The sequence below is a fragment of the Muscardinus avellanarius genome (assembly GCF_963383645.1).
Source record: "Muscardinus avellanarius genome assembly, chromosome: 1".
Taxonomy (NCBI): domain Eukaryota; kingdom Metazoa; phylum Chordata; class Mammalia; order Rodentia; family Gliridae; genus Muscardinus; species Muscardinus avellanarius.
Window position 1 is genome coordinate 198,913,996 of NC_137786.1, and position 13,385 is coordinate 198,927,380.

Sequence of the window (13,385 nt, forward strand, 5' to 3'; positions counted from 1 at the left end):
TAGTTTAGTAAAACAGCATTTGTAGCACTAACTCTTGACATTCCCAAGGTTGTATTGGAAAATTAATTTTCCTGCTTATTTAATTAATTAATTCCAAATTAATTTTTGGAAACTGTCACCAAAATGTTTGCTTTTTAAGGTTTCTCAGGGCTGAAGGTATACTAGATATGTTCCCATTTGATATTTCTCATGTTTATGTCAGTCACCATCTTCGTGAGTTTGACTGGAGGAAGCACAGTTTAAGTCTTATACAGACTCCTTGAGGCCTGCTCACTATGCTAGACGCCAGAAAGCAAGTCCTCTATGTGTCATTCTCTACAGGAATCTCTAAATCAACCTGGTGCCCAGCATTTCCTCTACTCTTTTGATTCATTTTTTTATTTCAGAAGTGGAAGAAAGCATTTAAATGTCACCAAACAGGTTATCTTTTATTCTCTCTACAAAGTATATGTGAGATCAGAAGGTGTATTCTGTTTTGTTCTCACTTTAACATTTTTAAAACATTAAAAATGTTGGTAAGAATGCCATTCCAACATCTTATTGTGTGTCAGAAATTACAGCAAATCCTATGATTTTTCACATTTCCTTCAGTAGTTCTCTCACAATATGTATTGTATACAATTTTAAGAATTAGAGAAATACAAGCTTTAAACCCATGTTGAGATTCATTAAGTTTGAATGAAAGAGGGAATAAAAAGTGACTTTTTTTTTGCATGTGTGGTTTGAAGATGAAACTCGGGGTTTCTACCTCCAAAGTAAATCCCTGGCTCTGTTTTAGGTTTTCCTTTTGATTTCAAAAGAGTCTCCTAAGTTGCTGAGGCTGGATGAGACAATGAACCTGCAATCCTCCTGCCTCAGTCTCTCAAGAACTGGGATTGCAAGCGTATGCTACCATGCCTGGCTACCAGTGAAATCTGAGCAACAAAAAAAGCATTTTTTGTAGCTTTCTCATAAATTAACATGAGTAAGTCTCTTAGATTTCATGTATAAATAATTTTTGGTATAATTTTATATACCCTTGATACCTCTAGAATCATTTAAGTTTTTGAGTATCTGTTTAAATTGATATAATTCATTCAGAAAAATATGACAGAATACTCAGCATGAGCCATATGAACGTATTTAATTACTGGCCTTTTTGCTTTTGTCCTTTATTGTACTAAGGATGAAACCCAGATCATTGCTCTTGCAAGGCAAGTGCTTTGCTACTGAGTTACATCCGGGCCCTTATTACTGGTCTTCTAATGTGTATGTCTGTGTATATGCGTACATGTGTGATCACATTTAATTATAAGCTTATTTTCAATACAAAAACTATGCAGAGGTAAATATATACAAAATAGAAAACACCACAAATACCTATATAGGAATATCATAGTAAATTATAGAATATAGACAGAGAAATTGCAACTTAAATCATTCATAATTATAAAGCCCCACAGACACAGTGGAAATTGTTACAGAAATTTCATTTACATAATGACAATATTATGTAGATTTAGAGTGCAAGCATGCCTCTATTTTCACTATTATTTTAACATATTTTGTGAAATGTGATCCGTGTAAAATAACATAGAATTATTACTGTAAAGATGTGAGAAGCAAAATTTTTAGGTTTATCAGTTAAAAAAAAAGACAAGGACATACAGTCACATTTTCTTTACTGTTGTCTCTCAGATAATTCAGCTTTTAATTCCATTCACATTGATGGATTCAATAAATTCTAATTGGATATAGAATTAAAATTTCTTCTTTTTTGGCTATATCTAGGAATTGTTCTTAGTTCCAAGAAGCCACTAACATTCCTAAATTCATGGGTCCCACCTTTAATCTTCAATGCCATTAAGCACAGATACTATCCTCACATTTCTAATCTCTCCTCTGACTTCCCTCTGCTTTTCTCTCCTGGCCACTAATTATACATGGAAAAGATTCTAAGCTTTTAAAAGCTCACATAACTCTGGGTGCACGCTTGTAATCCCTGCGCTTGGGAGGTGGAGACAGGAGGATTGTGCAGGTTCAAAGCTCGCCTCTCTGGCTTAAGAGACTCTGTTTCCAAATAAAAGTATAAAACATAGGTGTCTTGGAGTATAGTTCAGAGGTAAAAGGGTTTCCAGGAACCCCAGTACCACTAAAAAAAAAAAAAAAAAAAAAAAAAAAAAAAAAAAAAACCTCACATAACTAGATTGCCTCTAACCTGATAATCCAGGACATGGTTTAATTTCATGTTTATATCATTTCCCTCTTAACAGGTAGATTTAGGAAATTCTTCCAATGGCTCAAAGCTTTGTTGGATGCTAAAATAACTTTTAAAGACTTTTTGATTTTAAAAGATATGGACAGAAAATCCTTATACTGCTAACTCTTTTTATCTTTTTTAATTTTTTTTATTCATTGGTGCATTATAGTCATATATGTTCACGAGGAACAGGATGGTAAAGGCATACATGTACACATCACTTATTTAGCCCTTCCCCAGTTCCCACCCATTTCATCCCCCTATCCCTCTTTCTCAAGTTTCGCTTACTGATTGACTTTGATATGTTTGTGAATGTACATCATGTACATTGGAGAATTTTCCTTATCCTCCTTCCCATTTCCCTCAGGTAGGTGGCCTTATTTGCTCATCTATAATTCCTCCTTCCTCTTCTAGAGTTCTTTCTATAACCATTTTCTTTCTAGCTTCTGAATACTAGGGAGAACAACTTTTTACATTTTGAAACTTACTAATCTCACTTAGCATGATGTTCTCTTTTTTTCTCCTCAAAGATATAAGCAGGTCTTTTAAATATTGTCATCAATATCCTTTATATTAATAACAAATACATCATCTCATACTACAAGAGAACCCTGTTGTGACCACAGAACACAGAATTTCCAGATATAGGGCTCTTATTATTTAGCCAATCAGGAAAGTCTAAATTGTCATGAAAATAAAAATACAGGAAAAAAGTGAGGGAAAAACAAATCATAGAAATATCTTGATCAAATGTGTTTCAAGGAGAGAAAAATAGCTCCTGTGGACTTTGACACATTTAAGAAATATAATAGAGCCTGGTGAAGGGGAGCACATCTGTAATTCTAGTACTTGGGAGGCCAATTTGGGAGGCTAACTCTAGGACAGGGACACGGTTCTTCTTTGAGGCTTCTTATTCCAGCAGAAGGGAAGCATGACATAGAACAACAGAATGTCCAGCTAGCTACTAGGACAAAAGAGATAATTTATTTTTATTCCTGTGAGTAGACTGTTTAGGAAGCTAAACTTTTAGAAATGTTAATTGGCTTTAGGAGTTGTTTTATTTCTTTTGTTGTTTTCTTTTCCTATGAGGTTTCTAACTTCTGAGGAAGGCAAGGTCAGTATGTTAGACTGGAGCCAATGAGTTTTCCTCTTCTACATGTTACAAGAATGCACATGAATGTGTGTGTTTGTGTGTGTGTGTGTGTGTGTGTGTGTGTGTGTGTGTGTGTGTGTTACTGGGGAGTAAAATTAGTGGCATTCTGCCTCTGAACAATACCTCCAGTCCTAGTTTACTTTTAAAATAGGGTCTCTTAGCTGGGCGTGGTGGCGCATACTTGTAATCCCCACGCTTGGGAGGCGGAAACAGGAGGATTGCACAGGTTCTAAGCCAGCCTCGCTGGCTTAAGAGACCCTGTTTCCAAATAAAAAGTATAAAATAGGTCTGGGAGTGTAGCCCTGAAGTAGAAGGGTTTCCAGGAACCCCAGGATCACCAAAAAAAAAAAAAAAAATAGGGTCTCTTGTTAAGTTTCTGAGGTCTCAAGAAAATGCTGAGGGTAGCCTCCTGTCTATTCCTCCTATGTACCATGATTATAGGTGTATGCCACGACACCAGATCCCAAATTAGTTTTTTCTATCAGTGCCTCATTCTGTATAACCATCTCTGCCTTGTGGTAAGGATGCAGTGTGTGTGTGTGTGTGTGTGTGTGTGTGTGTGTGTGTGTGTTTAAAATCCATTTCAAGTGATAAGCATATACCTATCCCAGCTTGTTTATGTTTTCCTACACATAGACTATTTCCCCATCCCTTCTCTTTGAGTCTATGTATGATTTACAAGCGAATTTATTTTTTGTAAGAAACATATACTTTGGTCTTATTTATTTGTCCATTTTTATTCTAGTGCTCTTGATAGGAGAATTTAGTTCATTTAACTTCTTCATTTCTATGTTGCTTTCCCCCTTACAATTGTGTATGTGTATGCACATGTGCCTGTGATTTGGTTTTTTAAGAGGTGCTAAAGTTTAATAATTTTAGCTTTTTGACTTGAATGTCTGCTTTACCACTGAGACTTATTCTTTTGTGTATTTCTCTTGGGATAGGTATGATAGGTATTATCTTTTTGCCCTCAGATGTAAAACTCCCTTACACATTTCACATAATAATAATATATTGCTGATGAATGCCTTCATTTCTTGCTTCTCTGGAAGAAAATATATCTCCATCATTTCTGAAAGATTGTTTTGCACAGTATAGTGTTATTTGTTGTGATTTTTTTCTTCTCATTTTAGAACTTTGAAAATATCATGACATTCTCATCTGGCCTGGAAGGCAACTGCTGAAAAGTCAGCAGATTTCTTTATCTAATGGTGATTCCCTTATATAGGACTTGAAATTTTATCTTTATTTATTTATTTATTTATTTATTTTTGCCTTTTGACAGATTGACTAAACTATGCCTCAGAGAAGACTGTTTTTGGTTGAGTCTGTCTCTGATCCTTCAAACTTGCCAAATCTGAAGTCAATTAATCTTCTAAGTCTTGATGTGTTTTCGGCTATTATTTTGTTAAAGAGATTTTCTATGATACCTTTCTTTCTTCTTCTCCTAGAACACCAATAATGAAAATATTTGTTTGCTTCATGGTTCCATAAATCTTTCAGGATTCCTTCATCTTTATTCTTTAGTTTTACTCTTATATTTATTATCGGGCTGACTAGGTTACTCAAATACACCTGTTTTGAAGTACAGATTTTTTTTTCTTCTGCTTGGTCTAGCTTGTTATTGAAGTTCTCAATTGTATTTTTTATTTTATTGATATAAATTATTCAACTCCAAGTTTCTGTTTGATTCTTTGATATATCCACCTCGGATAAATTTCTCATTCAGATCATAAATTATTTTCTCCTTTCATTAAATTATCTATCTGTAGTCCCTTGCATTTCACTGAATTTACTAAGAATTCTTATTTTAAATTCCTTTTAAGGCATTGCATATATTTCCTTTACTTTGAGGGTCTATTCCTAGAAAATCATTATATTTCTATAGAAGTTTCATGATACTTTGCTTATTTATGTTCCTACATTAATGTCTACACATCGGGTGAAATAGTGGCCTCATCTAATTTTATAGAGCAACCTTCCTAGGGGAAGATTTTTTTTTTTTTTCAATTCCAAGGTAACTGTTGAGTAGAGTGTCTTGACTATGGTTCTCAGTGGTTACTAAAGTATAAACTCTATGTGGATTCTTCAGGTTTAATCAAGGGTAGCACTATCTTCACATGTTTCGGTGATTTATAATGAACCAAGTTGTGAAAGTAATATTGCGACTTTGCACTGAATATGGGCTGCCAAGATTATATGGCTTTGTGGCCTGGTGCCCTTCGTTGATCATGGTCAGACCTCCTGTAGCAGCAGCTGCAGTGCCAGAAGTATGAGACAAAGGGATGCATGCTCAGTCCCTGTGGGGCAGATAAATGGTGGTGGGTCCTTTAAGGGTTGCAGAATTAATACTGGGGTTATGAACCACAAGAAACATATCCTTATAATACACAAAATCAAAACATACTGCCACTGATTAAGGCCTCTGACAGTGGTTATTGTGGCATCAGGGACATGGACAACAGTAAATTGTCCTCAGGCCTACAAGGGGAAAGTGCAGAGGTGTGGAGTGTAGAAGCCATAACTTCAGGCCCCATGGCATGATTGTCTCTCGCAGAAACGTCCCCCAGCAGAGTTAGTAGCAGTGCCAGGAATGGGATGGAAAATAGAGAAACATCCTTTGGAGTTCCCGATGTGTTAGGATTGCTCTGGCCCCCTCCGTTGGACCATCACTCTCTATAGTACAATGTACAGGTTTGAGTTTTGGAGTCACAGTTGCACATCTGGTATAAGTTGGGTTAATGGGTTGTATCTCTTGTAATAGTGTAGGGGTAGAATGTTTGTTGGGCCTCAGAGATAGGAAAATAGAGAGCTTATTGGTGCCTAGAGAAATATGAAACACAGTGGTGGGTCCAGTCTTAAGATGTGCAGGCACTGTGCTGGAACAGAATGAGCTTTGGGGTGGGGGAAAAACAATGTGGTTCCTTTTCTGAGGGTGGTTATGTAGACTTCAGGCAGCTCCCCAAACTGGATTCAAAGCCTTTGAGGAATACAGAACTCTCTGTAGCCAGGACTGCCAGCATACTCAGACATAATGGGGCCTGCTGGGATGCTCCCATTTACTCTTTCCCTCCTCGAAGAGAAGAAGTTGCAGTAGCCAAGTACTGGTTCTTCTCTCTGTTCTTTCATCCTGTGCCTCCACACTGTACAAGACTGACCTCTCTCCTCTGCCAGGCTCCAGTGCTCTCCCCTGGTCACTCGCTGAGAGGTGCCCTCATTCATTGGCAGTTTTAGTTCTTCCTGTGGGAGAGGTGAAGACTAGCTACTTCTTTTTGGTAATCTTTGATTAAATATCTCTCATACACCCTAAAATACTAGGCAAATATTAGTGATCACACATATTCAAAGAGTTCCAGTGATTGTAAAAACTGAGTTCTAACCAGGAGTGGTGGTAAACACTTGTAATCCCAGCATTTGAGAGGCTGAGATAGGAGGATAGATGTTCCTGGACAGCTGCAGCTACTTAGTGAGGGCCTTTGCAACTCTGTGAGACCCTATTTCAAAATAAATAATAAAAAATATGGCTGGGATTGGAGCTTGAAGGTACAATGTCCCTGGGTTCCATTTTCCGTACTGTTTCAAAATAAGAAATACAAAATAGGGCTGGTGGTGTAACTCAGAGGAAAATGCCTCCGGGTTCCATCCCCAGTACCACACACACACACACACACACACACACACACACACAAACACACACACACAAAAAAAGAACTGAGTTCTAGATTTCAAAGTCAAATAGTTGGTAGGAGGATAGGTAGGTTTTCTTTTTCCTTCTTTTATATTTCTTTTTTATTTCATTTTCCTACTTATTTTTCCTTTTTTTTTCTTTTAATGCTGGGAATGAAACACACAAGCATATCTGCATGTGAGAGCGAGACCTAGGATTGAATCCAGAAATATTCTACCCCTGAGCTACATCACCAGCCTTATTTTGTTCTTTATTTTGAAACAGGATTTCACTAAATTGCAGAGGGTGTCACCAAGTAATTGAAGTTATCCTTGCAAACCTGTGACTCCCCCATCTCAGCCTCCAAAATACTGAGATTACAAACCTATGCCACTATGCCTGGCACTGTTATTTTTTTTTTTTCAAAATGGTCTTACTAAGTTGCTAAGGACCAGCTGTGAATCTGCAATTCTCCTTTCTGAGGCATCGAAGTATTGGAAGTTCTTCCTTTAACTTTAGTCACAGATTTCCTGAAGCCTTTACCAGAAAAGATAATGCTTGAAGCCACAGATTGAACAATTTTCTCCTACTGTGTATTGTTATTTGTAACTGGACATAAAAAGAATGGTTTTGTTTATTTATTTATTTACTTATTTATTTTTATTTTTGGGGGGACACTGGGTGTGGAACCCAGAGTCTTTTTCTACCTCCAGACTATACTCCCAGACCTATTTTATACTTTATTTGGAAACAGGGTCTCACCAAGTTGCTGAGAGCCTCACTAAGTAGCTGAGGCTGGCTTTGAACCTATATGATCCTCCTGTTGCAACCTCCCAAGCGCGGGAATTACAAGCGTGCGCCACCACGTCCAGCTAAAAAAGAAAGTACTTTTTTTTTTTTTTCATAGTACTGGGATTCCTGGAAACTCTTCTACCTCCGGGCTACACTACCAGACCTATTTTTATACTTTTTATTTGGTTTCTTAAGCCAGCGCATCTGGCTTCGAACCTGCGCAATCCTCCTGTCTCGCCTACCAAGGGCGGGGATTACAAGCGTGCACCACTACGCCCCTCAAAAGAATGGTTTTAAACGGTACATCGATGCATATTTTTATATAAATTCTCATATAGGTTAATCTACTAGAGAAAGTAGCTAACACATCAAAATAGCTATTTTACGAATCAAAATGATCGTGCATATTCTACAGAAAACAATATAATGAAATATTAAATACATAATGGTTCTCTTAAAGCGGAAACTAAAGATAACATAGGCATTTATAAAATCTAAGAAACTTCATATCAGCCTTTCAAAATTCCACTGGGTATGTTCTGCATATGAACAGTCTCCTAGACCATAAAGAAGTCAGAAAGATTAGGTCATGCAGGTCTGCATCAGGGTCCATTGAAATATGCATATCTTCACTTTTTCCTTGTGACAGAAAAGTCCTTTTTCACATTAAGGAGATGATTCTTCATGTTTAATGGAAATGTGTATACATATCTATATATATCTATATCTATATCTATATATCTATATATAAGTGTGTGTGTATGTATATATATACATATATATACACAGACATACATATATGTTATATATATATGTATGTATTTTTATATGTTTATGTTTATGTTTATGTATGCATGCCCGATGTCTTCTGCTTCCACATTTGTATTTGTGTCCATCCACTTTTGCCTTACTGTCTGCCCTGGTATATTGTTTTCTTTCAATTTTTTTCAGGCCCTCCAGGACTTTGGTCATTGGGATTCCCAATGAACATAAGTTGGAGAGAAAGAGGAATAGGTTAATATTATCTTTCTCTATCACCTTCTGCGTCAAGTAAATAATGAATTGACAACTTATAATAGACCAAAATACTTCACATATATTTCACTTACTTTCAAAACAAATATTAAACAGTAATCACTGGGGTCAATATTTAATAATATAATACTTGGGCTGAATGTCATTACTTCACATATATGAAGAACAACATGCTGCTGGGTACTTCTGAAGATTTCATTGCTTCATTGATGTTTAACATCATCTGTGCATATTAGTCTGAGATTATCTATCAGGATCACATGATTTCCTTTTCATCTTGACAAGGGGTCACTAAATACTAGATGGCTGTCATTTTGATTTTCATGTTTTTATGATTATGATGTGTTTCTTGTGAATTATTGTATTGAAATATGAGTCTATATTAAAACACTTCTTACCCCGTCTTTTGCTGAAAAGTGAGTCTTAAACTTGTATCATGTCACTTGCCTCCTAATATTTAGCTCAGGAAATTTACAGTCTACAGTCGGTAACTGAGGCTATGAATGGAAAAATCCAGTCTCACAGACAGAGTGTTTGTGGATTAAGAGGAAAAAAGGACCTGAGCAAGCTTCTCCCATGCATTTGAATATGATGTTATTTTTCTCCATATTCAATTCTCTAATAATCATAGGTTTTCCCAAACCCAACACAGATTAGAAAGACAAATTAGAACTCTACTTCTTGCTACTTCCATTGGTAGCATTCCTTCTTAATAATGGAAATATCTGAGGCACACATGCAGAAAAATGCTAATCTACCTTAAGGTTATGGTTCTTAAAGAGTAAGAAAATTAGAAAGAAACTAAAATTCTTGAATTTAATAAAATGCATATTTACCATAAGAAGAAGAAATACTGCACTAGTTCTAAAATGTTACAACATATCAGAATCCCATGGGATGACATAAAACCTAAATTATGGGTCTCTATCACCAGAGATTTGACTGAGTGTATTTTTTTAACAACTCAATTTTTCATTTTAAACAAGTTCTCAGGTGATGCTGGTTCTAAGTATACTCTGTGGGAATTAATGGTCTAGAGGAAAGTACAGGATTTCCTCCCACAGTTAACGTTATTTTTTCATTCCTCAGAGTTCTAAGAATGCCCCCTTGTGGCAATCCAAGGTAAAAGTTTGGAAGACAATGCTTCTGAAATACCAGAGTGATAAAGGCAACAGATACACACTCAAATTTAAGAGGTCCTTCTACCTTCAATGGGAGGAAAACAATGATCATTGGGTGGCAGTATATCACAGTGTTTAAATGAACAGAACTGAACGTTGAACTGGGTTCAGAGTTTCCACGTTAGTGTAAATGTTAGACACATTATCTTCTCTAAATCAAAGCTTCATTATTATGAAGAAGTATAATAGTACTTATGCATCTTATAAGGTTGCCATGAAGATTATATGCATTAACATACGAAGACTGGACCATCTTGACTTATAATTTAAGGTGCGAAATAACTGTCCTTTAATGTTCTGAAATGCTAATTCTTGAGCCCAGTCATGCACCCACATTGTTAGTCCATTCATAAAAAGCATCTTTCTCAAAATCATTAAAAAAGTGCTTATTAATGCCCACAAAAATTTTGATTCATAACTCAAATATGTCATTTAATTCTGCAGGATTCTATCACTTTCCTGACACCTAATGTCGGTTTCTCCATAATAATCCACTGTGATATTTGGGCTCTGTCTGTTGACAAAGGCAAAGGCTGATTGACATGGCTGATATCCAGACATCTCAAGGTATCCTATTCTTACTGTAGCAGATGGCTCTGAAGTATGTGGTTAAAACACAGCCCTGTGCTTCCAGACCTGAGACTGTCACAAATCCAAGCTTCCTGCCTTAGGCTATAGAGGTCATTTGAAATTCCAGTTTAAACGAACTTTCCTCTCGGTTGGTGCTGTGCTCAGTCACAGATGGAGCATTAAGATGGGCCTGAATTCATGGTGTGTGGCTCCTTGGATATACAAAATACATAATTTTCAGGCTTCAAAATTTCATGAACTAAAAATGATTATTCAAAAAAAACCCAAAAAGCCACCAAAAATAAACTACTTGCTTTTCAAAACAAAATTAGGAAATATATTTTTTACTGGCAATGATTTGCCATTTTCTTACTATATGAAAATAATTGAAAGAACAAGAGATTATCAATGCCTGCCCTCAAGGAACCCACTGCATAACTAGGAAATAAAATTATATTTGGTTTCTTTGACCTAAAGATAATATATTTCCCCATTTGAATATTTCTAAAATCTAAATACTAGTTTTGAATGTGATCATGTTCATTTTTCTCTGAAACTAAATTCTGTTCATAAATTAATGCTGCTTATATAGTCTGGTATTTCTGAATTAAAACTAAAACAGTAAAAGGAACCTAACTGAGGGGGATGAGAGAGGGAGGAAGAAAATTTTCAAATGTACATAATATCTATTCACAAATGTATCAAAGTCAATCACTGACCTAAAACTGAAGAGGGAGAGGGAAGGGAATGGGGTAGAAATTGGGGAAAGGCTAAATGAGTGATGTGTATGACTACAGTGCACCAATAAAAATAAATAAAGCCTTAAAAAAAGGAAAGGTAAAAGTTAATACTTTTTAACAATTATTTAACAGTTGATTTCTGACATTTTATTTTTTCAAATGTTTATTGATTCATTGTAATTGGACATGATAGTGATATTCATAATGATAAATTTATATATGCACATTACACTATTTGATGTTTCCTTCCGCAGATCTCATCATTGTTTTCTGTCCCCTTGACCCCATCTTAACCAACTTTATTGGTCTCTTTCCTCATTTTCATGACATTGTTTTCTTTCTCATTTTTCTCTCTCGTTTCCACATATTAGGGAAACCATGCAACCCTTGATTTTTTGAGTTTTTCAGATCTGGGCATGATGTTCTTTAGCTGTGTTCAATTCCTGAAAATGATGTAATTTTGTTCTCTCTTAACATCTTTTTAATGGAATAAAAGTTCAATGTTTGTATATACCACATTTTCTTTAACCATTCATCTGTTAATGGATACATCGACTGGTTTCATAGCTTGGCAAAATATAATACAATATGAAGGTTAATGTAAAGGTCTAGCTAGATATTCTCAGATAATCTAATGGGAGATGATTATCATCATCATCATCATCATCATCATTTTTGGTGGTACTGGAGATGGAACCCAGGAGCCTTCTAACTCCGGGCTACACTCCCAGACCTATTTAATATTTTTTATTTGGAAACAGGGTCTCTTAAGTCAGCAGAGGCTGGCTTTGACCTGCAGAATCCTCATGTCTCAGCCTCCCAAGCACAAGGATCACAAGCGTGTGCCACCACGCCTGGCTAGGAGATTTGTATTGTATTGTATTGTATTGTATTGTATTGTATTTTGTGGGTCTGAGGATAGAATCCAGGACATTCGACCTCCGAGCTATACCTCCTGCCCTGTTTTATATTTTTTTTTTATTTTGAAACAGGGTCTCATTAAGTTGCAAAGTGCCACACTAAGTGAAAGTGGAAGTCCGGCACAGAAAATAACCAAGGCCAGCCGTCGAAGATAAGCAAGCAAGCAAGCAAAAGCTTTGTTAAGACAGCCCAGCTCCCTTTTACATCAGGCAGTTGGGAGGAGGGCGCTTCTGCTCACAGCAGAAGATCACACGAAGTACGGGGCGCTTACTGATTGGATGGTCCCTACCCCAGTGAGTGTGTTATCAGGAGACTGGTTGTTGGGCATCCCGTGGCCCCTTTGGCAAGCTATGAGGTAACCAGCACAATCCAGAAGAGAAGCCGAGGAAGCTCCATCTTTGGCATGACTGGGCTGCTTATCCTAACACTAAGTAGCTGAAGCTGATCGTGAATTGTGATCCTTCAGTCTCGGCCTCCTGTATGCTTGGATTACAAGTGTGTGCCGTCATGCCCGGGTTATTTTATTTTTTTTATTAGTGCATTGTAGTCATACATCTTAATGGGGTACAAGATGGTAGAGGCATACATGCACACATCACATGAGTTTGAAGAACAGAAATCTTGGTAATGAAAATATGTAGACATTCACTTTCATGCAAACAGCAAACACACACAGATATGATAGGTACGCAACACCATCACTACTGATACTACCACCACTATTCCTATTCATTATTATGAGCCATGTAGTGATTTAAGGAAACAGATGTCTACTCATTTTCAGAAATGAATATACCTCAAAACAATATTAGTAAAAATGCAATAGTTTCATTCAAGTACTTCTAAATGTTCACATGAATATGAATCTCAGCAAAGTACCCATAAGAACTAATAAATTCTTAATTAGTTCAAATATATTACTTAAATATCATACCTGTCTCTGTATTCTTCAGTTAGAATGTCTATTTATTGATACAAATGAATAAATTTCAGTAATACATGGGGTTTCAAAACTGAACTCAAAATTTTAATGGCAGGTGTGAGCACACACACACACAAAAAAACATTTTTATATTTGGGTAGAATT

At 36.2% G+C, this 13,385-nt stretch overlaps 1 pseudogene across 1 annotated transcript in view; it reads left to right on the forward strand.

Annotated features, from left to right (window-relative positions):
* The first annotated feature begins 5,530 nt into the window (after positions 1-5,530).
* The window catches only part of LOC308259453 (NSFL1 cofactor p47-like), an 86,682-nt pseudogene continuing 78,827 nt past the window's right edge, over positions 5,531-13,385 (forward strand). The window contains exons 1-2 of the transcript in view: positions 5,531-5,662; positions 12,508-12,591. The product of the transcript in view is annotated as an NSFL1 cofactor p47-like (transcript). The remainder of the gene's footprint in view (positions 5,663-12,507; positions 12,592-13,385) is intronic.